Source organism: Choloepus didactylus, chromosome 4 (genome assembly GCF_015220235.1).
Source record: "Choloepus didactylus isolate mChoDid1 chromosome 4, mChoDid1.pri, whole genome shotgun sequence".
Classification (NCBI taxonomy): domain Eukaryota; kingdom Metazoa; phylum Chordata; class Mammalia; order Pilosa; family Megalonychidae; genus Choloepus; species Choloepus didactylus.
In genome coordinates this window covers 80,738,086-80,758,201 of record NC_051310.1, presented here as the reverse complement: position 1 = coordinate 80,758,201, position 20,116 = coordinate 80,738,086, and the positions used below count along the sequence as shown (strand labels likewise).

The 20,116-nt window shown below is 44.9% G+C and overlaps 1 protein-coding gene across 2 annotated transcripts in view; it reads right to left on the bottom strand.

Moving 5' to 3' along the window:
• The window catches only part of IGF1R (insulin like growth factor 1 receptor), a 342,034-nt gene that overhangs the window by 259,313 nt on the left and 62,605 nt on the right, over positions 1 to 20,116 (bottom strand). The gene's annotated exons all lie outside the window — the stretch shown is intronic.

Sequence of the window (20,116 nt, the reverse complement as noted above, 5' to 3'; positions counted from 1 at the left end):
AAGCACAGAGTCAGAAAATCCAAACAGTACAAAAAGAGTACAAAATGAGTCATGATGTTCTCCCCACACCTCCAGACCCTTTCCAGAGAATTAAGTGCCTACTGCTTTCAGGAATTCCATCTGGAAAACAGTTGAATGATTATATCAGCACTCACCAGAAGATATGCTCCTTTTACATTAACCCTAAAGAACCACACTATGTACAATGCTCTGTACCTTTGTTCACTTAATTCATATCCACATACAATGATCTAATTTTTTTAACAGTTGTAGAGTGAGAATTCCACTCTTCGGGAATGTATAAAACAGAAGCAAATTCAATACACAGTATTTTGGGGGACCTACTTTGTAATCCTTTTATTCTTTAGCAACCAGGCCTAGGGGAATAAAAAAATAATACTCAGCTGGTCTCTAACCGAGAAATTGCTGTGTGCCGGGGTCTGTGCTAAGCACTTTGCACATATCACCCGTTTATTCCTCACAACAACCTTCGAAGGTGCTAGAATCTCTTTCACAGATGAGGAGGAGCCTTAGAAAGGTGCCTAACGTGCTCCACCAAGGTGTCCCAGCCAGGAGAAAGAAGAGGGAAGATTTAAGCCAGATCTGTCAGATTCTACTGTATCCCCTACTATAAAGAGCTTTTTTTGACATAGGATGAAGATGCTGGCTTCTCTAACCAGAAAAACAGGAAGCCACTTAAAATGTTGCAGCAAAGAAAGGAAGATTAACTCCCCAGGGGCCTCGCCCAACAGCTGGCTTTGGGGGAGAGGACAGAACTGTCTCTTCCCAGGTAGGATGAGCAAGGGCTGGGGGCCCAGACCTCCCCAGGAGGTCAAGTGGCTTGGGACAAGTAAAATGACTCAGTGATGGACCACACTAAGCAAACACATCCCATCTCATGGAATCCTGCCCCAGCTCAGTGGTGTGCAGTGACCACTGCTCACTGAGCAGAGGCCATCAGAGCTGCACAGTACCCCTGAGTGGCACTCCGGGAAGGGGCTGGGGGCTGCAGAAAGGCCAGGTCAGTCCCCCTCCCCGGGAAGCAGAGCTAGGAAGGCCATAGCTCACTGGCCTGCTCTGCACAGGGGTCTTTAGAGAAGCAGACAGGGAAGGGAGCCCAGAGCTGCTCCATCCCGAGGCACCTGATTGTGCTCACCTGGGCAAAGCCAGGCCAGCACTTCACAGGTAGAAAAAGGGATCTGGACAAAGAAAGCAATGGACTGGAATTCTCATCAGACACAAAAGTTGTCACTAAAAAGCCTACCTTGAATAGTTGTGGGGGTGTTTATGGCCCCAGGTCTGTGCAAAACAAAATACCGCTTTAAAAATGCAGTATAATCTTAATCTTCAAAATGGAAAGTTCTTTTTTTTCCCCTTGATGGGCAAAGAAAGGGGGTGGGTGGAAGCGGTGCTTAGCTGTGCGTTGGTCCAGGCAGGATTTGGCAATAGGGCCTTGAGAAGGCCTTTCCACCCTTCCAGCCCCGGCCCGGTCTCGGACCCCGGCCGTCGTGTCCCCCGCCCGCGGCGCGCCCCCGGCCCGCATTCCTTCGGAGTGACAGCCCGGCCGGGCCTGAACGGCGGGGCCTGCGGTTTCCCATCCGCTTTACCGCCGCCGCCGAGACTCAGCCCGCAGGAATCCCGGTCAATGACAAACCCACCCGGGAGACGCCGACCGGCCCGCGCCCCACGGCCAGGGGAGCCCAGGGCCCGCACGCGTGCTCTCCAGACTCCTGCGCCATCAGGACCCCTAGGTGGAGAGAGAAGGAAACTTGGGCTTCTGCCCTCTGCCAGCAGAGATCAGTCTGGCGCCAGCAGAAGCCTATCCTAGCCAGGCCCTGCCTGCCTACCTGAGCCCAGGTGAAAGCCCTGCACCTTGCAGAAGCATCTGGACCCCAGACTCAGGCCTGACTTGGCTGAGGGATCATGAAGCTGAGAAACCATGTGGCTTTTTTTTTTTTTTTGAATAACAAATCATTGTTTGAAGAAACAGTAGCATGGACTGCTTTCTCACTGTGGAACCAGCAACTACCTCTTTATATTGTTTCTCTTTCTTTATAGGGGGTGTTTTTCATTTACCTGTAAATCAAATATAACACCCCCCTCCCCAAAAAAAAGGTACAGGACGTAGCTTTATCTCTTTGTCAAAGGCTCCAGGTAAATGCTCCTGCTTTGCCTGGGGGAGGCAGAATTAAATGCTACGCAGGCAACCACTAGTTCAGTTTGCCCAATAAATAAAAGAAAACAAAAAAAAAAATGTAAGACTACACGGATAAATAATTTTTCAGTAGCCTAGTCCATGCTAATATCAGCAGTCCAAGATCTGATTTCAATAAATCATTTCCTGACACTTTATATTTTACACCTTGTATGGCTATTACTTTTTTTTTTTAAATAAAAGAACAAAAAGTTTACAGCAAACCACATCCCTTTCTTCCTTTACCACAACCTGCCATTCATCAGAGCTAAAGCATCCACCCATTTAAAGATATTTTTACAAGATTAAAGAAAGGTTTTAAAAAAGAAAGAAGTCTGCTGGTTAAAAATCAGCCAAACAAAGGTGCTTGATCACTGATCAGCATCAACGATTTTGCTCCCTGCATGAAAATAATTTATCAGTGTAAAACTACATCTTGCCTAAGGGGGTGTGGGGTGTGGCAAGGGCTCAGGCAAAGCAAGGTATTAAAATTCAGAAACAAATTGTTCCATAATTAAGCATCTTTAATTTGACTATGCTTATATCACTCTTTCATTTTAATCTTTCCTTTATTAAGATTCATAGACTTTCTCTGGTCATGTAAAGGGAGAGAGCAAGACCCACGCTAACAGAACTCTCGCCATGTTTATTAAATACTTGGCAGATGTGGCACTGAAGTCCCCAAAATACATACATCTGCTTGGAAAGAGCAAGATGAAAAGAACTTAAAGAACTCCCTCATTGTGACACCTAGCCCTCTCCAGGGTAAGACAAGTCATTGGTGGGTGGGTGTTCACCCATCAGATGGTTCACTGGAGGCTGGCATCGGGGAAATGGCATGGTGCAGGGAGGGAGTAATATTGGGCCACTGGATAGCAGGAAAGTGTGATTCTGGTGGGTTACTTAGCAGCTGCAAGATATGCCAGGCCTCATTTCCTCACCCATAAAAAGAGAATGGCAGTATCTACCCTATAGGCTGTGATGAAGATTAAGTGAGAATATTAAAGCACCCAGCACACAGTAGGGCTTAAATGCCAGCCATTTTTATAAATGCCATTTCCACAGGGATCCAGAGATCTCAAGCTGAAGAATGCACTCTCACCTGAGCACTCCATGCCCCAGGGGCCACACCCAGGTGTCCAAGAGGGGACTGGCCTGGAGAGGTTCTATTTACAGGCTCCCTGGAGGTCTAGCTCATCACTGGACTTGCAGAAGCACCATGGGTGGACTGGGGTGCTAATCTGCAAAGCCCCCAAAAGTAGGGGGACCTTTCAAAAAGGTTTTGAAGGACTTCAACCACAGATAAGAGCAAAAAAAAAAGCCCTTTGGTCAACAGTGTAAATGTCTAGGGATTAAACATAGATTTTTTTTTTTCCTGTCTAGAAAACATTGGAAGGCTGGACAAAGATTCTCACCTAGTAGGGTACCCATCCCTCACTTAGCCACCCAGAGAGTCGTTTCTAGGAACACACCTAAAATTTCCTTAACACAGGAATCAAAAAGTTGAGTCTCCTTAAAAATCGGATCTTACAGGCTCATAAGTTCTTGGTTCACAGGTGATACTAATGGAATAATTTGATAGGGGGTAGGTACCATACAATACAAAATGTGAGTGGTTATCTGCTGTAATTTGCTTTAGTCTATGAGTTCAAAAGTTTACTAGGTTACTATAATCTTAAATGGTAACAAAAAAAAATCTAGAAAAAATGTAAATGTTTCATTTTTTCCATTTTCTCAAAATATTAATCACTGGAAACAATTAACTACGTATTGGCCTAAACTGTTCCAAAGCTCTTCCAACCTGCTGATTAAATTTGGTCTCACCACCATGATAAAAGCTCTGGCTTCTGAGCCTACTACACAGGATGAGAAAATAAAATCCATTCAGTCTTCAGCAACTGCCCCGATTAATATGCAAACAATGTTAAGAACGTGCACATTAAAAAAATCTCAGTGGCTTCATAATGTATACTGCAGGTCTTCCCACAAGGCTAAAGGAGGGCTTCAGACAAGAGTTTAATCAGCTGTTATTCAATATCTCCCAGGCTGGGAAGTTCAGCTTCTTCTACTTTAATACAGAGATTGGTCAGAAAGCATCTTGATCCATATCAAATGGAACTGCCTTAATCATCCATCTTTACTTACATTCTGTAACCCAAGTCACTCTATTGATGGGCAGAAAAATTCCAGCTAGCTTTAAGATTCCCTCATTTTCCCATTGCTTCAAATGACAACCTTTTCCCACTACTTTATCTCTGCTTTCAGTACCAGGAGATAAAAGATGCAATAACTTTTAATCTTGATTTCTGCCCATGTACATCACTTATTTGTTTCAGCAGATCCGCTTTGCCACAAATCCCTCCTTTGCCCATTCATGTCTGCATACTTAGCATAGATTTAATATTTCTCTAGGCCAAAGATCATACGCTAAGTTTTTCTTTGACTGGAGGACAGAAGAGAAAACGAGGAGAGAGAAGGATGTCTGGAATCCCTTTGTTTTGCAGTCAATTCCAGAGAACAATTCTCAGTAAGAAGAGTTATAAAAAGCTTAAATCAGCACCCCCACATTTCAGATTCGAAGTGGGAAAAAAAAAAAAAAAAGGAGAGGGAACTAAAATGTATCGAGCACATTCTGGTTTCAGGCACTGTCAGACATGTGACTAATCTTATATTCTAAAACTTGCTCAGTGGCCCTGGTGATAGAGCAGGGAGTTCAACCCAGAAACAAACCCCAAAAAGTCCACACTCCATAAAAATCATGGCATGAGAATGAACACAGGGAACCCAAAATCAGCCACCCAGAAACTAAGCCAAATCCGTCAAGGGCCAGAATCACACCTCCTACAGCAACTGGTGGAGACATTCCTGATTTGACTTTGCATCCTCCCACCCAGGCAAGTAGGAAATTAAGACTCCAGAGTCCAGCTCCTATTCCTACTGCTGCCCTAAGGCTCCCCTGAAGGCAACTTCTTGGTTCCCCCAATCCTGAAAACCTGGGAAATGCTAAGCCCTTGAAGAGGTTGTCTTTTAACAGGGATAAAGTGAAAAATACCAGCCTCTACCTTTCCCCCGCTGCTTCGTCCATCAAAGAGCCAAAGACTGCTTTCTTGATAGAGTTCAACAAGCCCTTTTCCCCATACAAACATTAGTTAGATCTAAATGAACTAGTACTACTCGGCTCTTAGTAGCCAAACAGGCTTCTGGAGGAGAGAGTGGGGTGACATCAACCACCATTCAGATCTCTTATTTTTATGAACTAATGTACTCCACGTTCCAAACTCTGGGCAAAGTTGTGTGGTACAACCCATTCACGCGCTGAGGACCGTGTATACAATGCTGGGCAAACAGCACAGAGCACGTGTGGACATTATTAATGAACGGCTTCAATTTCACTTTAGCCAATAGTCTTTCTGTGCAAGGCTCTTGTGATGGTTAGGTTCCTGTGTCAACTTGGCCTAGCCAATAGTCTTTCTGTGCAAGGCTCTTGCGATGCTTAGGTTCCTGTGGCAACTTGGCCAGGTGATGGTGCCCAGGTGTCTGGTCAAGCAAGCACTGGCCTAACCGTTACTGCAAAGGCATTTGTGGATGGTTAATACACCAGAAGGCTGGTTTATTAACTCATAAGCCAATTGATTGCATCTGTGGCTGATTACATCAATGAAGGGTGTGTCTTCCGCAATGAGAGAATTCAATCAGCTGGATCTAACCCAATCAGTTGAAGACTTTTAAGGAAGGAGAGAGAGAACCTTCATTTCTTCTTCAGCCAGCCAGCTTCTCCTGGGGAGTTCATCAAAGACTGTCACTGGAGTTGCCAGCTCGCTGCCTGCCCTACAGAAGTTGGACTCATGCATCCCCACAGATGATAAAATCTCGTATTTACAGGTATCTCCTATTAATTCTTTTTCCCTAGAGAACCCTGACTAATACAACTTGGAATACAGAACTCACTCTGTCTGAGCTCTTAGCACTTGTTAACCTCAACTTCCCTTTTAGCAAAATTTGTGGAGTGCCTTGTCACACGCCATAAAGTGTCACATTTTTAAAATGTCACCTCTTTTTATCATATCTCACCAACAAAATCCTAAGTTTGTGTCATCTCATACTGCCTGACCTGGGGCTGGCACAACACGGGGGCACTGTGATTGGCTGGCTGCGATTGGCTGGAAGATGCTTTTTCATCTTCCCTGGCCAAGGAACAAGGATGAAAACCTGCAAACACACGCTCAGGCCTAACTCAGATGTCACCTAGGGTAATTCTAACAACTTTACAATTTCCCCCCTACCACAGGAATGATACGTACATAAATGTACATAATATACTCTATTCTAGTTCATTAAGAACACTGGATTTATTTTAGCAAGAATGCTATGGGAAAGCATGAGACCCAAAAAGTAACTCTCTTCTCACCAAAGGTTAAGAATACACACACACACACACACACATACTCACTCACTGAAACGCTCTTAAACTCTATTGTTATTTAGGTGGTTTAGTTATTCAAGCTAGAACCAGGGAGTCATCTGCAAATATTTCAGAAATCCCTTTCTAACATTTCTATATTTATGAGGGATGAGACTAGAATGAAGCAAGATTAGTGTCTAGGGTGGGAAATTTAGGTGGGGGCTGCTCACCTTTGCCCCACCTGAGAGGGGACACCTCCTTAAACTCCGGGTCCCAGGCACCTGTCGTCCTTGCCCTAGCCCAGCCCTCCTCCTCCCAGGCTTTATGAGAACCAAACCATGCAGATGACATGCAGCTCTGACAGGTAGGGTCAAGCCCATGGGTGAGACAGATTGTTACAGAGCATCTCCTCCACAGGCCTCCTCCTGGGCTGTGAGGTTGGAGAACAAAGCTGTGTAAACAGGAAACGACCCAGTCCTAATCCAGAAGGGTTGATCCTCCATCTAGGGAGAGAGAGGAATGACTTGTAATCGAGGTAACCAGAAACTACAGATGCGGTGCAGAACACAGACAGGTAATGGTTCAATATGAGCTTAAGAGCAGCATGGAGTGTAAGCCCTCAACGAGAGAGATTCCAGGAGACTTCATGGAAGAGTAGCCTTGAGCCTCACCTTGAAGAGCAGGTGGGCAACCGCCAAGTAGAAACCACCACGAGCATGGCCTCTGTGGTTAAGATCTGCTCCTGCTGAAACTCGTCATGCATGCACAGCAAACCTAGACTTCCTACTACCGACGTACACAACAAAATGTACCCAACACTCAAACTACCAGGGAGATACTTTAATTTCACTTTGATCATTCGAAGAGCAGTCCAAAGTCCTGTGGCATCTTGGCAGTATCAGGGTAGATATCAATAGGTGGAAGCAGAAGGAAACTCTTGCTGGCCTATTGGAATGCACACTCTGGACAGAAAGTTTGCTTCAGTTGAAAAGAAAGGTTTAAATGAATTTAAATTCATTCAACATACTCGAGTTATACCCATGTTTCTCATAAGTACTTATGAATAATTCACTTCCCTAAAGGCAAAAGCCAGACCAGAAAACATCACTTCAAAGACACAAGGCGTAACACAAGTCCTCCCTGAATGTCCTGCTCTCAACTCCTTCCTCCAACCACTTCTTCTTCTATCCTATGGCCAAGACGCTTCACCAGCCTCCTATCCCATCTCTCTACCCCTCAGTGAGACTGTTGCAGCTTGCCAGTTACAGCCATCTTCTTAGAGTCCACAGCCCACCTTCTAGGACCCTTCCCTGGGCCTGTCCCTAATTGTTGGGCCCACTCCCAAGAGGATGACTGTTTCACACCGTTGCTAGGATGTTTTCAGCCTTTAGCAGTGTCTGCTGAAAGCCTGGGTCCACGGATCCATAAGAAGTCTCCAACATCCCCCTCTGCAACACATACTCTCAAAGCTGGAAGGAGAGTCGAGCCCCCTTAGTTCAAAAGATGAGGAAATGGACCACAAGGAGAGCAAGCAGCTGCCTCGGAGGAACTGAGATCATGGCTCCCTGCAATATACAGTGATGCTTATGTACACACAATTTCATGCAAACAGAAGAAAAGAAATGCTTTTCTTTGATGGTCTTTAGCCTCTTGATCACACTTAATGATGCTCAAGCTCTGTCTCTAAATTCAACTGAGAGTCTTGTGCATCCTTGTATGTCCGACAGAGAGCAGGAATTAAATAAAGGGTCTGTTAAATGACCACGATGGTTCTTGGATATTAACAGTGGCAAAATAGAGTCAGCATTCTGGCCACCATAAAACCTGGGTTAGGATATGGCTGTGCTTAACAGAATGCTATCTAACGTTACACTTTTCCTTGAAACTTTTAAAATGCGTTCAAACTTACAGGACAGTTACAGAATAATACAAACCCCATACAGAGAATTTCAACATATCCTACCCACCCACCCCCAAATTCCCAGATCCACCAATTTTAACGTTGCCACATTTGCTTTATCATTCTATCTATCCATTATTCTATCAATCCATCTGTCAATCTACCCAACTACATGTATATCTATCTATCAATTCATTTTCTGAACACTTGAGCATAGGTTATGTACATCAAGCTCCTTGAACCTTTAACACTGCCATGTACATTTCCTAAGAACAAGAATATTGACTCATGTAACCACCTCAAATGCAGTTATCAAGTTCAAGAAGACTGAACTTCTTGAACTTGAATACAGCTTATAGTCTATATTCCAATTTTTTCATATGTCCCAATATTGTCCTTTTGAATCTTTTCTCCTCCTTTGATAGAGATAGGATCATGTAATTCATTTAACTGTCATCGTCTCTAACATCACAACATTTTAAGAGAGTATGCCTCTTCCTTAACCTTTTTTGCCATGTGATGCTCCAAACCACCCCCTCCACCAGCCCAGCTCAGCTAGGAAGCACAGCTCCTTGCAAAGGACTTCAGTGGTTATTCCTCCAGCCATGCAATGCCCCCAGCCTTGACAAACGACTCTCTCCATCTCTATTTAAGTCCGGACTGATAAAGGTTTAGTAGAGAATCAAGCCCTGGGATGCATTGGACAGAACCACGTCCCAGGCCAGGCTGATACCACATCCATCGACGCTTTGAAAGAATAGATGACCCAAAGCTAGAAATCAGTCTGCAATTTTTCCACCTGATCCAAGTCATTCCTGGCATAAACACCTATAATTATCTGTGAGGGCCCTTTTCAGAGCAAAATTAATTGTGAAATTGAGGATTTTTTTAAGGAAACATTCCCATGCCAGAAACTGGATGTAAAACAAAATGTATTTGGAACTTTATAAGTCAAATAAGAAAACTTAAAATCTGGCCAATGTTTTAATTCTATAATTTTTATTTATTATGGGAACTTTGATACCTGGTCTAAAGGAATAGCTAAGAGACCACAAAAAACATAGACTGGATTCCAAATGGATACAGTGTACCTAGAACACCCATTATTACAATTCTGGAGAAAGAATTCTCCTAATAATCTGAAAAGTCCATAACCACCACTTCCCCTTACCACAAAGCAAAGTCTCTCTCTCTCTCTTTTTTTCCCCCCAAAATGGGTCATCATCTAGGTCATTTTATTTTCATGAAAATTGAAGTTGGCAGTTTACTCTGAAGACAAATATTAAGAGCCAGAAACAATGCCTAATTGTCCACCACTGTAACCACGCTGGGAAGGAGAAAAGCACAATGGCAGCAGGGGAAGAAGGGCATAAACACTCAGCAAAGGAAAGTCACAGGCTCCCGGTTTGTTTCATTCATTCATGTATTCGCTCATTCCTTGTTGTCTACTATGAAGACACCAACCAGGACTATCAAGGCTATTAAGAGAGGGTTCTAGCTCTCCAGAAAGAAACACTTGAACAAACGCTGTCATTTTGGGGTGAGACTGCTGGAAACATTTATAGCCTAAAGGAAGAGAAGAACAATTTCGTGAAGAAAGGTCAAAGAAGGACTAATGGACATGGTCACACTGGAGCCATGCACTTAGAATGAATGGAGTTGGCCAAGCCTAAAAAAGAATAGCACCTAGGCAGAGGGCACTGCAAATGCAGGTGCAAATGGAAAGGACCAGTGTGCAAGAGAGGAAGGTGAGACTGCTGAGACTGGCAAGGGGCAAGGAAGGTCTTATATCCCAAACCAGAAGGAATCTGAATTTGAATCTTCAATGACATGAAGACACTGACCAGAGACTTACATTTATCTTGAAAGACATCTCATAGGAATCTGAGACTGGAGTTACAGGAGGTTGAAAAGCTGGCACACCTTTGCACCTTTAAAAATACAAGATGTGCACTCTGCTTGTTTACAAAAGAATTTGAAATAGCTCATATTAAAGCATCGCAAACCACTTACCTTTTCTTGATTCGCTGAAGTGGGGTCTGTCCCACTTGCCATTTGCCATTGGCAATACCATTCCAATTGCCATTTCTCTCTAATGGTCACTTAATCACTTCTTACACATCTTCAGCTGCTCTTTATCTATATTCTGAGGCTTCTCAAGAATTAGGATAACTACATTGTCCAAAAATATTGGTGGTATTTTCAGGACGCAGAACAGTAATTACCGAAATAAACAGTATAACTTTTCCACTGGGATCAAATCAAGTAGAGGTTCTGAAGTCCTTCCCCACCCTCAACTTCAGTATGAAGGTCAGTGAATTAGGACCAAATGCTGAACTCACTCTGAACTCTAAGTGGGCTGAAAGTGCACTGGGGCACCGACAGCTGTCAGCATGGCGTGGCCATCAACAAACCTCAAAGCAAATTAATCCTGCAAAACAGGAGTCTGCTAAATCAGCTTTTGCATTTTTTATCAATCGTCTATCAAGACACAGTGTCTTACTTAAGCACATCCAGAAGTTCACTCCTCCTCCTAATCACCCATTTCTGGCTTCCAATGACTTTTCCTAGGAGAAATTTTGGGGAAAAAAAAAAAAAAAAAACAAGAAATATACATTGAGCTAAAGAAGCATTCTTCCAAGAAAACTGCACATTCTCTGAGCCCATTCATAGGCAATGACAATGTCATGGAGACCCTTTGAGCCTCAACCCCCACAGTCATCATAAAAGGATGGAGGGGGATGTAATGGGGGGGTGCTGTGGGAGGAGAGGCAGGAAATCCAGGGATCACAGAAGACAATCCCACCCACCTAGACCGTGTGCTTGATCCTGCATGTGAAAGTGCCGGAAAGACCCGTCTGCATCTAAGTGTCTCTATCTTTCCTCCGGAGCGGAAGAAAGCTCATGGTACATTTTCTGCATCCTTGCCTAAAACCCGTTTGAAAGCTTCTTTGACACAGTTATTCAAAAGCTCCTGAAAGAAATATCAAGGTATTACGAAATAATCCAATCATTTCAAATTCACTGAGGAGAACAAAAATATATACCTACATCCTATCTGAGGAACAGTTTTAGAATCTAATATCACCTACTTGGCAAAGCATAAAAGCCCATCCAGAGATCAAGAAATCTTAATGGAAATCATCATACCACGTCACCATCCCAGAAACAAAGTTGGACTTGTCTGGACCTAGGGATCTGAGTAGCTTCCATTTGTCCCCATATTACCTCTAAAACCTTTAGGGTAAAAAAAAATCCAGGTTCAAACACTAGTGCTGTCCAGGAATTGTTTCTAATAATACTAACCTTCAGACTGCCATTTTTTTTTTTTTGGTGGTGGTGGTGAGTGGGGGGGGGGGTAATAGGCTATTTTTTCCCCAAACCTCTTTTATTTTTCCCACCCATTTTTACTAGTAAGTCCAATTCCCAGGTCTCAGCAGCTGCTAAAAACCATCCGAGCACTTTGCATCTCTCTGGAAATCCAGAATGGCAGCTTCGGTTCACAGATCTGCTGCCAAGGGCAGATGTAGGAGCACCGCAGCTGGGAAGCTGGACGTCTCCGCAGGGGCACACCAGGCACAGACAGCACTGCCGGGGCCTGCCAGCCTTCTGCCGGCTGATCTGCCTGCACGGGCTCCCGCAACTCCAACCCCACAAACTTCATCAAAGGCCCTTCGTTAGGACTTTCAAACACAGATCCGGGGTCAGTCTGCACAGTTTTCTAAACAAGGCGACAAGTGTCAAGCCACAAAGAGTCCCCAAACACGCTGCTTCTGTTTCGGTCCCACGTGGATTCTGTGCAAAACGGCACGAAGAAAGAAGAGAGGACTGGGTGGTTGTTTGTGACTGAGGCAAAGAAACAAAGAGAGACTTCTGTTCAATAATGAGACTAAACAGAAGCCCGGCTTCCGGGAGAGGGCCTGGCATTCCTGCACAGCATTCTCCCACCCACCTGATCCCCTCGAACGGAAGGAAGATCTAAGGGAGGACAGAGAGAGCCAGTGTGTGCTTCCTGCCATGGGAATGAGAGGAGGAAAATGAAATGAACAAAACAAAACAGGAGAGGAGGCTGGGTAGGGAAAAAAGTGGGATGTGCACACTCATATGCAGACACATGCATACCAAGAGACAAACACAAAACACACATATACACCCAAAGACACACAGATACACATGCACACAAGCTCAAACACATAAACATACGTGTACACACAGACACAGACACTTGTATACAGAGACACATAAACTCATACACCCAAGCGCACACACACAGGCACACATCATACACATCCATATAAACACAAACACACACATACACACACACAGCTACTATTTCCCAAAGGAAAGAATAAACAGGGCACTTGCTCCAGTCTGGAGCAGATGGTTTGCTACCTTTACTATGCGAGAAATGCACTTGTCACAAATAAAAATGTAAATCCTTGTTATCTTTACCCAAAATTCTGCCTACTCTGTAAACACTTTAATGCTCTCCATGTAAAGAAAAACACTTAAAAAGATAATATTTAATGTCAGTATCAAACAAGAATCTATTTATATTTCATAAACTCTTCCAAACACCAAGCTTACAAGCAGAATAAATTCATTGGGCTAATAACCAAATAAATACAGTCAACATGCACTTACATGGCCTTGCTGTCATCCTGATAGAGACTTATTATCTTACTAAATGTTCTTTAGAGATACGTCTTATCTGGACAGACTCAAGAATTTGAACAATTCCAATTAAATTAGCACGAACCACTTCTACACTATGTCCTATTTATGATCATTGAATTTTTACCATTTAGGAAAAGCAACAGAGAAAGATCATTTAAGATACGGCAGCACACACACATGGTCAATCCAGCTTAATGCTGAGAATTTTACATGGTCTCCGAATACAAGTTTTAGTTTGCTTTGTTTAATTTTTTAAAAATAGGAGTGGCTGCTCCCATTTACCATGAAGCTCCTGGGTGCTGGGCAATGTCAGGTACATGGTAAGTGCTTTCCCTACCCCTCCCTGTCCCTCTCTGTCCCGTGGGCCAAGGCACACCATCCTATGTCATAGATGGAGGGTGAGGCACGGCCGGGTTGAACGACTGCCAGCTGGAGGCCATGTGGTACCCAAAGGGCTCCTGCCAGCTCCAGAGCACGTGCTCTTTCCTCAGCACCCCTGCCTTGCTCAAACAGTGGATGCACCACTGTTTGACATGGGTCTTCCATGGTCATTTCTAGCAGGCAAGGCTCTGCCCCACAGAGAATGCAGTTCTCCCACTCTCACCTGTGGGCAGGTGGTGCTGCCCCTGCAGATGGAGACACTGCTGCCTGGCAGCTTTTTCCCAGGCCTTGGGAAGCATGCAGGTAGTGGATGGGATGGTCTCAATTCACTGACTGTTCTTAAAACTGTAGCCTTATGGCACCACTTGTCCATACTGGAATGCAGTAAGAAAGTCCACACTTGTACAAAATTATAAATTCTTGCAAACCTCGATGTTAATATGCCACAATGGTCCACAGGGGGAAGCCACACCTTCTGCTAAACATGCCTGAACACCAGTCAAATAGAGGGTGGCGTTAAGTGATATCGTCAGGTGGCTGGACACCTTGGGGATATCACAGTGAAGTCCTAGCCAGTCCTGCAACCCCTTGCAAACTGCAGGACAGTGACCTGACTGACCCCATGGAAGCGGCAATCTTCTCTTAGATGGTCCACCTTCCCTGCCTAAGACCCCCCTTTTCCACTGGCCCCTGAAGCCCTAATCACTCCTTTACTTGAGATGACCCTGTCTCCCCTGTACCACCTCACACCCTCCCCGCAAGCTCCAAGGACTCTGCTCTGCTCCTCTGTTTACTCCCAGTACAGAGTAGTTCAAATGGTTATTAGGGCCTCTGTAGGGAGCCACCTCCCCAGAGACAGAGAACCAAGCTATTTGGAACTGGAAGAAACCCCCACTCACCTTTCAGCGTCCAGCTCAAAGTCCTATGTTAGCCAGCGGCTGATAGAGTCTAGAACCTAGAATGGTCTAGACTTTGGATTTCCAGCTGGGGCTCCTCCTTCCACATAAAATTTCTCTAAATTTCTTAAACACATATTCCCAAAGGATGCAAGGGTATGACCATGCCATTTCATCAATTATGAACATTTTAAATGATGCATACCTTGTTGGTGTGTAATAGATTAAAAGGAAGAGAGAAAGAGAGCAAATAATTCATGCGCAAAACCATCAAAACCCAGGTCCACCATGGCAGTCAGCATCACTAGGTGCAGCAAGGACAGAATTCCTTTCATAAATTACTGATTTTCAGAGCTTAGGGGAAATGTCAGAAGTAATCCTATGCAAGCCTTCTAGTTCAGTGAAAGGAAACTGAAGGACAGAGCAGGTAAGTGACCTGAAGGCATCCTGGAAAAGGCAAATTAGAACCAGCTGTCCTGGGGCACAGACCAGACTTGACACCCCCATGCGCTCCTTACCCCCTTAGATGGCTGTGGTGGTTGCTGATGGTGTCAGGGCACACTTCAATTTTTACTTACAGTGTTGTTTAAACACCTGCTCTGTTTAATGTTGCATGTGTCACACGCAGTAGAATCCCAGCTCCTGCCTCCTTGGAGCCCACTGGCCATCCCTCACTACCTCAAAGTCAGGGGAGCACTGCATCCTAGGTCTGTGTCCAGAGACCCTAACTCTAATTGCCAGGGTCCCTGAGCCACACCATATATGCTAGAAGAGGCCTGTTTCCAAGAGATGGCTTCTAACGCCACCACTTACCAAACTTAACTTTTGAACCTCCCATAAACTCAAGTCGAGCAATACGTTGCAAGACAAGACCAAACATTGGTCCACACATCCACGCCATCTCCCACACCAGAAGTGACTGCCACACTGGCATATGTAGGATAAAAGCAAAGTGCAAATATTAATGCTAGAAAGAAAGGGGCTTTCTAGCAGTAGAAAGAAACCAGAACCATTTAACAAGTACACTTAAATGGGTGAGATCTGAAGGGACTCCAAATATTTCCCAAATACCAGGAATTGCCAAAATCTACTTGTCTTCAAGATGAGATCCCTATTAAGAAGATAAACTTCCGGGGGAGCTCTGGAGAGTGATACCATAATTAGATGGCAATTGGCCAAGAACAAGGCCTTTCCCTGAACCTGCTCCCTCTCTCGGCACCTCCTGAAAAGGTGCCCCCCCCAACCCCCTTGAGCACCCCGTTACATCTGGGGGGCCATGGTGGAAGGAGTCTGGATGGAGAGCACAGGGCTTTTAACAGAAAGAAATATCCCAGGTTTTCACAGGTAGCTAAAATTTTTTAAAAAAGGAAAAAAAGTGTTAAGGGGAAATCCTGCACATTTCCAGGGGCCTCTGGGAAAGAGAAACTGTGCTCCCCAAACTGGCACGTGATTTACAAAGAGTTGACAAGTCCCCCACCTTGTCCTGTGGGTCCCCAGATACCAACCCATGCGAAAATGAGGGAAGGGAACAATTCCATTCCACATACTAGAATTGTCCTTGTGAAGAGGGTTTGCTAAGCAAGGAAATGAGAACCTGTATGGAAAAAAAAACGTAGAATTCTCTTTTTTACACCACCTGCCTTCATTTGAAGTCCCTGATCCCATCAGTGAGACGGCAGTAAAATGTTTTCCTTTTCCTTTTGTCAATATAGGGAGCCATTTATTGCCTTCTCGCTAGAAGGCTCCAATCTGCTATTTTCCTGGTTTCTCATTTTGAAGGCGGTATGAAATGCCACAAACTCTGGGACCACTGTTCTCAGTCAATGCCCTTTTAATTGAAATGAGGCTACACCACCCAGCTCAGTCGGCTTCCAGCACGGCCAGGTTCCCAGTCTTCAGGGATTCCCTGGCAAAGACCAAGCCTTCTCGCTCACAATCACATCACAGTGATCTGAGTAGACCACAAGCTGCTTGTCCTGATGGGCTAAATTTAGCAGTAAGGTTATAGGTTGTTTTTTTGGAGGGGGGGATGGGAATATCTTTACCTGAAATCACGTACCAGTTAACCCCTATGGCAAACAAACCCCAGACGCCACTTAAGCAGTTTCACTGGGGCGTAAGAGAACCACAGGTATCCAAGAGGATGCATGTCTATTCCCTCCCCGTGGGTGGTAGGCCTTCAACAAATAACAGCTGGGCAAACAAATAAACAGTTTCCACCCGCCAAGCTTCAACTTCTAAGATAATTTCCATACTTCTCCATAATGCTTGGCCTTGAACCATTTTGGCAATGCCAGGATCCATCCATGGGTGATCATCTCTGCCACCTATGAGCTGGAGACAGTTCTGGTGACAATGCTCATGGGCAACAACCGTGACAATTACACAGGAAACGTCTGTATTTCATAATCCTAGAATCTTTTGGCTTGCTGAGGACTGTCATGACACATGGCTCTCTGCTCAAGGGGGTTAAGTATCTTCCTGACAATAAATCCTGGGGTGACAGCTATGGTTATCCAAGAGCTGGAGGACACACCCAGAATTTACACTGTGGTATGAAAAGGGCTGCTTGGGGCACTGGAGTCTGCAAAATCCTCCCAGCGGAAAGGCCTATTAAGGGTGAGGTGGTCAGGGAAGAGGAGCCCCAGGGAGTCCAAGGGAGGTAGTATACTACATGTGGGGCAAACATCATGTGATCTGGGAGCAAAGGTTTCACAGGGTCAAGTGGGAAAAGCCCAAGGAGCTGCCTGGTGTGTCTGGTGCTCATTCTACAGGGCCTGAGTACAGGGGCCAGGAAGGGGAGCATACTGGTCAGCATGGGTGTTGGGGAGACCACTGTGCTGAAGTGGAGATGCAAGGTGGGGCTCAAGGCTGGAAGGTCCAAGAGGAGGCCGTGTCACTGATGGAATGGGCAGAGACAGCATGGCGGATGGCAGGTTGGAGAAACACGACAGAAAAGACTTAGTGTCCAATTGGAGAAGCTAGGGCCCAAATGACACTTTTGTTTCCGACTTGGGAGCTTGGGGAACAAGAGTGCTACCTACCCAGAGAGGCATTACAGGAAAAACAACAGGTTACAAGTGAGAACGGGAAGGAAGCCACGGATACTGAAATGCCCATGGGGGGTCTCAGGACAAATGGATAACTAGGTCTAAAGATCAGAAAGAGGTCTGGGCTGGAAAGGATACTGGAAGCCAAAAGTGATGGGAGAACGCTGATGTACCAGTGGATGAGGCATCCTAGGAGAATAAGGAAAGTGAAAAGAAGGCCTAGGATGAAACCTGGGCAAGCACCAGTTACTGAAGACTGGACCAAGAGAAAGGCATGGAAGAGAGCAGCAGCTACAGAGGCAGGGGGTCAATTAGAGGAGGAACCACCAATATCAACTGTCACAGAGGCAGGGAACAGTTACAGTCTTTCTGAAAGGAAAAAGCTGTACCCAATGTTTACAGGGTCGGTTGCTTTTTAGGAATAGCTCAAGCCTGAATGAGACCTTGCCTCACATGGTAAGGAAGAGAACCGAGAAATTCCGAAGTATAGAGAGAACCCATAAAGTAGTAATTTCCTTAATGTGGCTGTTTAAGCTACCTGCCATTGCCGCGTCATTATATCAAAGAGGGAGTTTAAGAGGAAGAGTGTCAAGTGAAAACTGTATATTGGTACTACATAATTGAGTGTTTCTCCGTCATGTCAAAAATCTCACACGCACCCTTAACTTGACATATCTCCCCCAGATGTTCTCCTTGCTTCTGCAGCCAGCCCTCTGGAAAATGACTGACTGGGATTCCTCTATGCTTCCTCATGTAAAATGGCCATCTTCATGCAAGTCTTGGACTCCAGGTAGACATTCTGTCTGGATCCAATGCCCTTCACGCGGCTCCTTACTGTTGGAACATTGCAACAACCCCAGGCAGTCAGAGCTACAACGAGGGAAAGAACTCCCAGCCTAGAAGGAGCGTTTCCCAACGGAAATATAGTGGGAACCATATAGATAACTTAAAATTTCTAGTAGCCACTTAGAAAGTAAAGACAAACAGGTGAAATTAATTTTGATAAAATATTTTACTTAATCTACTTTATCCAAAATATTATCATGGCTACCTGTAATCAATAAAAAAACTATTGGATAAGATATCTTACATGCTGTTTTCCCACACTAATTATTTGAAATCCAGTGTGCACTGCATACCCAACAGATCTCTCTTTGGAGAGGCCACATATCAAGGATTTGGTGGCCATGGGCGGCTAGGGGCTATCACTTCGGACAGCACAGGAAACCAATGCAGATCTGTGCAAAATCATCAGATTCAACCAGAGTACCTCCAAGAAACCTGCCTACACCTGCGTTTTTAGGACAGGGTGAAGGGAAGGCAATTTTTCTCTGAATGAATGATGTCAATTGTAAATAAGTACTGCATTGTGATATCATAGCAGACATCACTAGGACTGAGATAACTGGCCAAGGAGAAGGCTTCAGGGCATGGCTTTGGGAAAGCAAGGACCTGTCCACATCAGCCTTGCCAGCACCAATGCCCACCTTCTAACCCCTGATAACATTTTCGTGACTCTTTTTCTTTCTCCTTTTAATCTTCCAGCAGGACCTTACAAGAAAGGCAGGGTCGATCCCATTTCACCGATGAAGAAACTGAGGGTCAGGCAATTTAAACTGCTTGCTCATTTCCAGTCACAACTACTAGACTTGGACCCAGAACACAGGCTGGGCCCTTCCTCCAGCTCTCTTCAACAAGCAGCAAGTCAGAAATAGCCAAGAAATCCACACCGTAACCAAAGTAAATATCTACCAAATCACCAAACCATGTCTACCTAATCACTTTTTAAATAGCACCTCCCATCTGCACAGAGCCTATAAGCTTTCCAAATACTTTCATGCATGTATTTGATCACCACTAAAGAATACTGTGGGGCTGCTCCCGGAACACCATAAGAATGCCCAGATCAGGCCCAGAGGGGCTGATTCATCCAAGGTCACCTCTTCAGGTCACTGATTCCAACGTCTTTCCACTACACCATGCTGCCTCCCTTGACAACACAGTTTTCTTTTTGAAAGAAAAATTTCTAATTTCAAAACAACCTTAAAATTATTTTTTGCTGTGTTCGCAAGCCAGTGGGCAACCCAATAATGGGGCACAATTTTAAGCGATCACCAAAGTGACTCTGGTACCATACCTTCCTCCAGCTCTAGCCAAGAGTGATTCTTCACGTGACCTGATGTTGTTTACAGCTCATCCAGGCACTAGCGGCAGCCAGTGGGGCCCCTTCCCTTACTAATCCAGTGTCCACGGACACACCGATCAAATGACACGAAGTGTAAAAGTGTGTGACGGGTCAAGGAAAGCATCCTTTTCCCAGGTCAGCACTGGCTAAGAGGAGCTAAAACAATAGCTACCTGTGGGGTCTGCCCTTTTAAATGTTTATTTTACACACTTAACGGTTTAGGCAAGCCTACCAGTTTGGGATTTCTTGGCTCTTCATAACTGGCCAGAGTACATGGGCTCCTCGGGTCTTTAACTGGGCCAACCGTTAAATAACAGCTATTTATAACTAGCACACTGCCTTCCAATTAGGAGGGGGAACCTTCCTGGCCAATGCACCAAAACACTGCTGGAAGCACTACGGCAAAGGCCCGTTTTAATACCAAACAACCT